This window comes from Ruditapes philippinarum, unplaced genomic scaffold, assembly GCF_026571515.1.
Source record: "Ruditapes philippinarum isolate M1 unplaced genomic scaffold, ASM2657151v2 ctg910_1_1_1_1, whole genome shotgun sequence".
NCBI lineage: Eukaryota > Metazoa > Mollusca > Bivalvia > Venerida > Veneridae > Ruditapes > Ruditapes philippinarum.
In genome coordinates this window covers 238,467-250,914 of record NW_026863552.1, presented here as the reverse complement: position 1 = coordinate 250,914, position 12,448 = coordinate 238,467, and positions in this window count along the sequence as shown.

The window sequence follows — 12,448 nt, the reverse complement described above, 5'->3', positions numbered from 1 at the left end:
AGCCCCATTTATTGAAAAAAACACATCTATAACGCGAAAAGTCGGCCGATATTAAGATTTTAAACCCATTCTGAACATGACTGTTTGATCAATGGGCCATCAATGAAGCTCACGCAAATCAAAATACCATTTCGTTATTTTTAATTTTTAAAGTTTCAAATAATTGTACTCTTATTTAGGCTTGACATCCTTTTGGCTTTAAATAACAATGTATTATTAAAAACAAACCCCAAACATTGACATCAAGTAACAAGTTTTTCCCTAATGTTTGTTTATGCTTATGGGTCTAAAAAAAAATTCTTGTTGTCATGGATAGGGATTTTAACTGGGATAAAAATATAATCCTCTAGATTGTCATTCGATCAGTGGTAGATATTGTAAATGTGTAATTCGGTGTTGCACGTTAGTTCAAAGAAGAACTTTTCGCTGACATGGACTTTGGAAAACCCCACAGTGCAATGCCATGGGAGAATTAGGGGTTGTTATGGGACAGTAATAAGAAAATCCTTTTAGTGAAGCAAAATTCAAAGTTATAGCTGTAATAATAAGTGTTTTTTTAAAAATTCTAAGACAATATTAATCACCCTATTTTTAATATTAGCTAAATTTTTAATTTTGGCAGTAAGTAAATTGCTTTTGGAAAGCTTGGGGAGTAAAAGTAAATTTTTTTGAAATTTTCCCAAGGTGGTCATAAATTTTTAAAAACCTTTTTAAAAAAGAAAACTCCCAATATAGTGTTTGAAAAATTAAAAAGTGGGGAATCGGGGTACCACTCTAAAAGGCTTCAAAAGGGGCCAGATAAAATACTAAAATTTATCTAAAATTTTTTAGCAAATAGGGCCGGGAAGAGTGAAATTTTTCCGTGGAAAACCCAAAATTTTAGGGGGTAGAAAAAAGGGAAGAAAGGGTTTTTTCTAAAATTTTTTTTTTTTTAATTCTGGGTTTTTTTATTTTTTAAATTTCCCTTAAAATATTTCAGTAATATCTTTAAAAAACCCTACTTTAAACTATATATTTTGGCCTATAGAAAAATGTCCACATCTTGTATTTTTCGGCCATATTGGATTGTTTTTATTAATTCTGTTTTGGTGTCTAATTTGTTTTAACTTAACTTGCTTTGTGACAAATTTCAGGTTTTTCCTATTATTTGATATATCATCCATTTTATGATAAAGAATTTGGCGGTTCCTTTATTGGCCCTTAAGAAAATGAACGCATTTTGGATTTTTTTTGGCCATATTGTATTGGGCTTTTTTTAAAATTCTGTTTTGGTGTCTTATTTGTTTTTATCTAAACATGCTTTGTGACAAATTTCAGGCTTTTACTTGTCATTAAAGTTTTATTTGATATGTAATTCATTTTTGATAAAAAAATTTGGCGGCCATTTTAAGTGGTCATTTTAAAATGGCCATTTCAATGGTAAATGAGATCAAGTTTTTCTCAGTTTGGTATCCACCTTTATCGGATTCAGCATACTTTAAATAGGTAAAATACACTAAGATACCACTTGTACTACAAAATGCCTCCAGCATCTTATAGAAAGCCAAATTCTCAAAATCAGTCCTGTCTAATCCTGCAGGACATGTGAAATTTCTAGCATAAATTAATCAAATTTCAATTCAATTCTTTTGAAACCATTTTTCAAGTTTTACTAGTTAAGACAGATCACAAATAATTCCGTGTGTTTTGATGGGCAAAAATGATGTTGATTTGTTGGATATGCAACGCTTATTCTGTCTGATTCTAATTTGTAAAAACTTACTAAAAAGCCGTGCGGCGATTTCCAGTATGTTCCACAAATTTTTTTTAAAATGTACAATGCAATATTTGGCAAATGTTTAGCCAGAAAGAAGTTAGTTAAACAGTGCCTTCAAAAAAGAAAAATTGTCTTCAAAAAGAAAAATGAGTCAGAACATGTAGGAAATTTATATTTTTTAAGCATTGGTTGTTGTTGTTGTTTTTCGTTTTTCAATCCCTGATATATATTATTTTGTAGTATTTGTAACTATTATCTATTCTATTTGTAAATAGAACAGCTTTTTTCCCTTATAAAACTTTTTACGTTCCCATATAAAAAGACAGCAAATTTTTCAAAATGTTTTTATTTTTAGAGTCCCAAATTACTGTCAAAATTCCCATCCAAAAATTGGCATATATAAATGGATGATTTCATATTGATAAGTGATATGTGATAAAAACCAAGTACAACTACATCTGACAGAGCAATATTTGTACCTTGTTCATTTTATACTTCCGAACATTATTTATGTACATGTACTATTTTTTCACTCCAATAGGAAATCAATATATTATGCATGGTTTTAACTTTAAATGTGTATAAATATTATGCATAATTCTCATGTCTCCTGGATAAAATTCAAAATTAACCATGTTGCATGAATACCTGTCAGTTATGTAGTATCAATTTGAGTCAAAACGCATTTTTCCAAAAAAAAAATTGTACTTAGTTAGCGTATAGATAATTAATGTTATGCAGAACTAAGCAAATGTCAGGGTTTTTCGATGCTAATCCCCAGTGTAAATATAATTTATAACCTTACTCAAATTTCTTAAAATGAGGGGTGAAGTGTCTGCAAAAAAGGGCCTAGGGTGAAGTGTCTGGGGGGTGAAGTGTCTGTAAGCCGAGGTGATGGACAAGGCAAGACATGTCGATTTTTTGTAGCTTTATTATGAATTTGCAGTACAATGAGAGACTGGCACTACTTGTATATTTTTTATTTAAAAAAGCTGAAAGGTAAGCATCACAATATGTAATACGCTAGATGTAAATAACTCACCTCCAAAAAATATATACAAAAAAATGGGTCAAAAATGTCTGGGTAGGAAATGGTTTGAGGGAGGACTTTCAAGGGAAGGAACTGCTAAACTTAAAATTTGATAAGGTCAATTCAGTACAAATAAGCTTTACCCGATAATGGCCGATTGTGAAGAAAATTTGTAAAAAATACAGCTTTTAATTGCAACTTAAATATCAACGTTATGAAATATAAACAATGAACATCACTCATCTTGAATAACGTTGTATTTAAAGTCATATCCGCGGATATGACTCATATCCGGTATTAAGTCAAACTCTTGTATTTTTTGTAAGCAACCAGAATCGCCAACGATTTCGCCACTGATAAATGGATAAATGCAAAACAAGCAAAGTTATTCAACAGTTAGGTTTTAACACGTGGAACTTCTATATAAACTTCTCAATCTTTCACGGATGAACTTGTAAACAATGGCGATTGCGGTAAAATGACGTTAGGGCGAAAATAGTTCGTATTCATACGCATGCATTGTTTTTCTTAAATTTACACTTATGAAGCATTAGGCCCTATAAGCTTTAAAGTTAGCTGATCTGAAATCCGTATTCCATTACTTGCTAAATTTTTGAGTTCTATGACACTTAATTAACTTGTGACTACATGTAATTTGTACTATATTTATGCAAGTACTTTGGCTATGATCGACCGCTGGCGTAGTAATATTAAAATCGCGTAAAGCAAAAATATACATACAATTTTAAAAGACGATTGCTAAATTTAGTACAAAATTGGCCAGTCAATTTTAAAATAGATAGGGAACTATGATTTTGGGGTTACTGCGAAGTTTTGGAACTATTTTGCTTAGCGTAGGTAGCTGACTATTTGTGTTCATATCATAGTAAATCTGAATTTGTCGTTATTACATTGGGGGCGCATTGCGCATGCGCCCCCAAAAATAAGATATTCTAGATATGCATGATAATTCTATATAAATATAATATGTGATAACTTTACATAAATGCTAGGTATTCTAGATATTTATGATTAACTTTACATAAATATAAGGTATTCTAGAAATTTATGATAACTGTACATAAATATAATGTATTCTAGATATTTATGATAACTTTACATAAATATAATGTTTTCTAGATATTTATGATAACTTTACAGAAATATTATGTATTCTAGAAATTTATGATAACTTTACATAACTATAATGTTCTCTAGATATTTATGAAAACTTTACATATATATAATGTTTTCTAGATATTTATGATAACTTTACATAAATATAATGTATTCTAGAAATTTATGATAACTTTACATAAATATAAGGTATTCCAGATATGAATGATAACTTTACATAAATACAAGATATTTTAGAGATATTTATGATGACTTTACATTCATATAAGATAATCTTCATATTTATGATTATAACTTTACATGAATATAAGTTTTTTTTTAGATATTTATGATAACTTTTCATAAGTATTCGTGACAGTTTTTACGTACATATATTTATGACTGGTGTACATTAAAAACATTCATGATATTTTTGCGACGGACGCGCCCTCAGGCGCGTTCAGAGCTAAGTCATCTACACATGGGATTTCGTTGGCTACAATCGCGCAATGTGTCCTAAACCAATTAACAGCCCAACAAATAGTACATGAATTTGATCCTTCAAAACTCCCATACTTTGTCTGGATATCTTAATGTCTTCCATATTTAGCCTTTTCAACTTCAAATTAAGTTATCCAAGTTAAAATATGAACGTATATTATTGATAAAAGCGTTGTAGTACCGTAGTATTATTGCGCAATATGCAAATTACTGCTGAAACGATTTACCGCTGTCGAAAAAGTAGGACAGCAAATTATACTACAATAAAGGTGTAACCTCTGAGTTCCAAGACATTATTAGTAGGAAATAAATATTTCTACATTATACAAAACATTATTATTAACAAATCAAAAGTTTTTCGTGACTCTAGGATAACTCGCGCATTAATAAAAGAAAAACTATTTTCGTGACTCATACCGCGGGTTTAGCTGAATATTCAGCAGGTATTAATATATTAGATACAGTACAATGGTTAGTATAAATATCTATTTTTGAAAATGCTAAACGCGTACCAATACCCTGCGGTCTTCAGACCGCAGGGAACAATGATCACCTCGTCTGTCCCAATACCTGAATATAAATGTAAGATATTCTAGATATTTATGATAACTTGACATATAAGGTATTCTAGACATATATGATAACTTTACATAAATATAAGATATTCTAGATATGCATGATAATTCTATATAAATATAATATGTGATAACTTTACATAAATGCTAGGTATTCTAGATATTTATGATTAACTTTACATAAATATAAGGTATTCTAGAAATTTATGATAACTTTACATAAATATAATGTATTCTAGATATTTATGATAACTTTACATAAATATAATGTTTTCTAGATATTTATGATAACTTTACAGAAATATTATGTATTCTAGAAATTTATGATAACTTTACATCAATGTTCTCTAGATATTTATGAAAACTTTACATATATATAATGTTTTCTAGATATTTATGATAACTTTACATAAATATAATGTATTCTAGAAATTTATGATAACTTTACATAAATATAAGGTATTCCAGATATGAATGATAACTTTACATAAATACAAGATATTTTAGATATTTATGATGACTTTACATTCATATAAGATAATCTTCATATTTATGATTATAACTTTACATGAATATAAGTTTTTTTTAGATATTTATGATAACTTTTCATAAGTATTCGTGACAGTTTTACGTACATATATTTATGACTGGTGTACATTAAAAACATTCATGATATTTTTGCGACGGACGCGCCCTCAGGCGCGTTCAGAGCTAAGTCATCTACACATGGGATTTCGTTGGCTACAATCGCGCAATGTGTCCTAAACCAATTAACAGCCCAACAAATAGTACATGAATTCGATCCTTCAAAACTCCCATACTTTGTCTGGATATCTTAATGTCTTCCATATTTAGCCTTTTCAATTTCAAATTAAGTTATCCAAGTTAAAATATGAACGTATATTATTGATAAAAGCGTTGTAGTACCGTAGTATTATTGCGCAATATGCAAATTACTGCTGAAACGATTTACCGCTGTCGAAAAAGTAGGACAGCAAATTATACTACAATAAAGGTGTAACCTCTGAGTTCCAAGACATTATTAGTAGGAAATAAATATTTCTACATTATACAAAACATTATTATTAACAAATCAAAGTTTTTCGTGACTCTAGGATAACTCGCGCATTAATAAAAGAAAAACTATTTTCGTGACTCATACCGCGGGTTTAGCTGAATATTCAGCAGGTATTAATATATTAGATACAGTACAATGGTTAGTATAAATATCTATTTTTGAAAATGCATGTAAGAAGAGAGTTTTACAACACTTTACCGCCATGTAGTCTTTCATGGTAAGGAAGTTATAATATCAGTTCTACTTCCGATTCTTGTGGTTTGTTTACATATTTTACTAGGTCATGATATGAGTTAACCTTCGCTATTCTAAAAATAGATTCTGCTTCACCTCTTCTGATTTTTGGACAGGCGATTAGGAAGTACACATTAAACATGTAATTAATAAACCAGCGGATTACATGCAATACTTTTTGAAATTCTATACAATTGTAAGAAGCAAACAAGTTGAAAATGGAATTTAGTGTGAAGTTGAAAAGGACAACTAAACACTGTAGTGCTTAAGTGACATTTAAATTAAAATAAAAACGATGTGCTCTGGCCTCTACATCTTTACCTTGTAAATAAAAAATCTAAGAAATACACTATTAATTGCGGATGATTTTAACCAATTTTTTTAATGAGACATATCCAAGAGAAATAAATATACAAATGACTTATATTTTTATTGTCTGTATGCCCACTATGATATAACACGAAGCAATTCTAAATAGCATTCTCAAATGTATAATGTATTATGTTTGAAGTTTATTTGCCTGGATTTATTCTAGAAATATTTCGTTGATAGTTTTTTTCTATTTACATATCATTTCTTAGAATAAATCGATAAGGACACTGATTTACAAGTTTGACCAGAGTTTTTAGGCATAAATTTCATTCTGTATTTAAGTGCTTGAAAGTAGAAAATCTGAATTATATCAATTTGGGACACAAAATATATTGCTCTACAAATCTCGAACTTGTATGGAACAAATTTTCTCTGTTATAATTTTGTGTTTTTTTTTTTTTTTTTTTTTTTTTTTTTTTCTAAAAGAAGCCTTAATGTCTCTCCGGTTGCATGTCCGTCGCATTCAGTGCTGCAGCACTTTGATTTAATAAGGTATTCATGATAATTTTACATAGATATAAAATATTCATGATATTTACATAAAATATATACAATATTCATTTTACAATATATTTGCAGGTACAAAATATTCATGATAAGTTTACATAGATACAAAATATTTTATATAAATATAAAATATTCATAATTATTATACATATGTATACGATATTCATGACGATTTAAATGTAACACGCATGGACCCTGTTTTATAATGTAAGATTTTAAACGTGTTTTCAATCAATGAAGCTCTTCTAAATTCATTACCCCATACGTGCATGCACTGATGAACATCACAATGCAATACAGCACATAGTACGGACAGCTAATAATGCGAACAACACAGCACAGAGTATTACAACACAGTACAGAGTACAGACAACACAGTACAGAGTACGTACAACACAGTTCATAGTACGGACAACACAGCACAGTTTTCGGACAACACTGTACAAAGTACGGACAACACAGTACAGAGTACGGACAACACAGTACAGAGTACGGACAACACAAGACAGAGTATGGACAACACAGCACAGAGTATGGACAATACAACACAGAGTACGGACAACACAGCACAGAGTACGCACAACGCAGCACAGAGTATGGACAACAGAGCGAAGAGTTCGAATAACACAGCACAAAATACTGACAGCACAGCACAGAGTGTGGATAACACAGTAAAGAGTACAGACAACACAGCACAGAGTATGGACAACACAGCATAGAGTAGGAGCAACACAGAACAGAGTACGGACAACTCAGCACAGAGTATGGATAACACAACACAGAGTACGAACAACACCGTACATAGTACTGACAACATAGAACATTGTACGGACAACACAGCACAGAGTGCGGACAACACAGTACAGAATACGGACAACACAGTACAGAACGTTTAACGCATTACAACGACGTAATACATGATAAAACCATAGTATTTAGCATTTATGTTCTTTTTTCTTCAAAATCATTTTAAAATCTTACTGATATTTCCGTGTAGTACGTGTTGTTAAGGTAAAAAGTGAACTCGCCAGGAATGCTTAAATCATGGTCAGCTTTCAAACTATATATCATTGGTCGGAGATGCTGTCTTTCGTTTTAATGACAACTGTTCCGCTATGTCAGTCTGTGTGGGTAAAAACACAAATTTATATAAGATTTTATAAAGAAAATTGTTTGTTTTACGTCACACCGACACAGTATATGTCATATGGCGACTTCCAGCTTTACTTCAGTTGCCCTTCAGTGCATTATTTCAGGCACGAACAGGGCCCTTATTAGAACCATCGACGTTTCGTAAGCTAGCTAGATAACTTCTTCACATGAAAGAATCAAAGTCCCTGTCGGGATATGAAACCGCATCGGTGAGGGAAAGTGGTTTAAAGTCCATGTCCTTAACCACTTGGCCACGGACGCCCTTTATATAGAAAAAAAAAACAGTACAAGAGGTTATAACATTAACAATATAAGGAAAGTTCTCTGGTTATCAACTCTAATTAAGAAGGCATCCTATTTCTTTACATTAATAATAATACGAAGTTATTTTACATTGTAAGGTTTAATACTGAATTCTATTGCTCGAGTACACAGCCGAGTCTGATAAAGGTTTTGCAGCTGTGTACGAGTCCAAAAGAATCAGTATTGTTCTGAATAATGTACACGTTTAAATGACCTCGATCTTTACTTCACAGCACCGTTCTTTTTACAGAACTCTTACTTCGAGTACAATTAAGGATTTGATATGATTTTTGGACTCTGAACATGAAAGCGAGGCTAGATGGAGTACGATATGCATTTGATATAAATATTTTGGATTTTGAAAATGAAAACGAGGCTATATGGGGTACGATATGCCTTTTATATGGATTATATGGACTCTGGAAATCGAATCAATGCTAAATTGATAAAATTGGATCCATTATTGAATTCTATTGGAAAAATCACGTGGTTTAAAGACTGAAAGTTCTTTGGTTGTATTTTATAAGGTGTAAAATCATAAGGTATATATTTGGACAGGATTACATGTAGTTTGTAAACCTATATTGGACGAGTAGCCTGGTGAGTCCAAATTGATTTTTCTGTGTACAGACATCATTCGGATACTTTATCGTTATCGGCTTTTATCCTTAATGGTACATAAAAATTCATATTGGATAGTGTCCAATACAGAAGATACAATTATATTGGACGGTAACGAGGTTCATTTCGAAAGCAAATAATCGGTGTGGAAATAATATAAGATAAATATTTACAAACAACAAGCTAACATGTAAAGAGAACATCTGTATTCAATAACGCACTGGCATTTATTCACCAAAATAATAACAAATATCTTTACAGTTTAGTGACCGGCTAAACATTTGACAATATAAACTCTGCTCACAGATTCTAGATAAAATGTTAACCCTTGTTATTAGTTTGTTTTCTTCTTTTTTTTAAATATGAATTGCAATTGTTATTAGTTTTAGAATGTCCGTATGCTATCCGGTTTCTAATAGTTTCTACCTAAAGCCATTTTCAAAGGAGAACACTTAAAGACCCATTAGAAATAAAAAGTTAAACGTTACGTACGCTAAAACATAAAATCGTTACGTACATGTATTTCAAAGCATACATTTCAAAAAGGTAGGCAAGAACTTTACATTAATCTTGCGTTTATTTTATTTCTGCATGTCATTAAAAATAAAACTTAAATAATTTAGGTATTTATGCGGACACTTTCCAAAACACACATTTAACTACTTAAGGAATTTATAAAATGTGAAAATCATTTATAAAACTGATGGCTTATCACTGTATAGAATTTATTCTATCCGCTAATCGTAATGTTGTGAAAGGGACTCCACTAAGGTTTAAAAGCCTTAAAACATAACATTTGAATGTCTTACATAAATGAGATGGGGCACTTAAAACAGAAATATAAATTATGCAAAAATAGTTAAGAAAAATACTTTAAAATAAAATTGGAAATCGTGTTTTTATGCTTTTAAGCCCGATTTGAGTGTTTAAACGCTTATCATTTTGGGTCCTTTTTTTACAATTTGAATAATTATTCGGAAAAAAAACAAAGTGCGCGAATGATCTGAAATTTTGCGCAAAGATTACTGGTCTAAACCTACATCAAATAGTTCATTTATCTGGAAAAATTATTTTCAGTACCATCATGTAAAAAACCTCAGTGGAGTCCCTTTAAATATACAAAAAATGAATGAGCGTCAATTTGGTAGGTAGTTGGATATTCAAACTACTAGCTGATAGTTGGTTATTCGTAATTCCCAACTATTCAACAGCTGGTAGTTGGCAATTCAATCCACTATCACCAGCATGAAATGTTAGAACACATCATACATTTTTAAACACAGAATAAAGGAGGGAACCTATATAGTTGTTTATCGCGCGAATTCCAAACTATCTAACAGCAGAAGTTCGAATTACCAACTACCTTGTGGTAGGTAGTTGGGGATTCACACAAATAACCAACTGGGTCCCCTGGTCGACGTATAAAGACGGGGTGATACCATTTGGTAGAATTCCTCTATCTTGTCATATATCTGTAACTTTTTTGTGATTTTTTTTCTATTTTTAGAGACTACCTACCAGAAGTTCGAATAACCAACTACCTTCTGGTTGGCAGTTTGGGATTCAAGCTAATAACCAGCTGAGTTCCCAGGTCGATTTATAGTGAAGGGTGTGTTACCATATTATACATATAGAAAACACATATTTAGTTATATAACGGTAACATTTGTTTCAGAAAAAAATACTTTGTTTTCGGAGGAATATATGCAATATCCGAATTACCAACTACCTTCCAGTATGTAGTTTTGTATACAAGCGAAAAACCAACTGAGTCCCCTGGAGGACATAGGGAGACGGGGTTTTTCAATGTTGAAGAATACATCTATCTTGCTATATACCCGTCATATTTATTCTGGAAAAAACACTTTCTGTTATCATGGGTAAACATGCAAAGTTCGAGTTGCCAACTACCTTCTGATAGGTAGTAGTGGATTCACGCGAATAACCATCTGTGTGCCTTGGGCGATGTATGGTGAAGGGTTGTTACCATATTGTGGAAACACATATCTTGTTATATAACCGTAACATTTGTTAACCGTTAATATCCATGCAATATCCGAATTACCAACTACATTCTGGTAGGTAGCTGAGGATTCACGCGAATAACCAAAGTTCTGTGTGCCTTGGTCGACGTAGAGTGCGGGGTAATACCATTTGGTAGAATTCATCTAACGTGTCATATATTTGGGTTTTTTTTGGTTATTTTTGTTGTTGTTTTTTTGCTGTTTCGAAATTTATTTGCTAATTTACGTGGATTGAAAGTGTTCTTTGCGATATGTAAATTAGTTTCTTTGTTCCCTCGAAAATGTTTTACCTTTAATTTACATTAATTTTTTTAATTTTTTATAAAAATTAGTATGAGGCTGGAATTTTGCTGCTTTTACATACTTTTTTCACCTAATTTCCACTAACAGTGTTATCTTTAACATGTGAAAATTAAATTAAAAAGACTTGTCTCAAACCATCATTTATCATTAACAACAAGTATTACTAGTAATTTCGCTTACTTACTGTCAATATTAGAACTGCGATTCTATTTAACGAAACATGTTTTTTTCTGGCATTTTTTATTGCCTGTCAACAGTCTTACTTATTTTCTTTTTACTACTCGTTTTTGTAAAGTCCTTTATCATAACCCCTCGAGCAAGGATACGAATGTCAGCCATTGTAAAACACTTTAGAGCTAACAGCTATATTAACTATTTAGGTGTGAAAATTAAATTGCATTACTCAATTTCAAGTTTGTATAAAGGGACTTCCAAAATAGTTATAAATCAGAGCGGGCGCTGTAGTGCAGTGGTAACACTGTCTGACTACAAATCTAGGGGTTGCGAGTTCGATCCCCCGCTACTCCACTAAAATACTAACAATCTTTCTACTTCACTAAAATACTAACAATCTTTCGTATATTAATTAATTAATAAAAACTACTCACACACTACTCAAATGTTTACACACATGACACTATACATACAACACGAAGTCAAGAGACACAACACACATACTGACACACAGGAAACTACTGCAACACTGACACACAGGGCACTACCCACACACAGGACAACACTGACACACAGGTAACTACTGCAACACTGACACACAGGACATTACTGACACACAGGACACTACTGCAACACTGACACACAAGACACTATTGCAACACTGACACACAGGACACTACTGCAACACTGACATACAAGAGA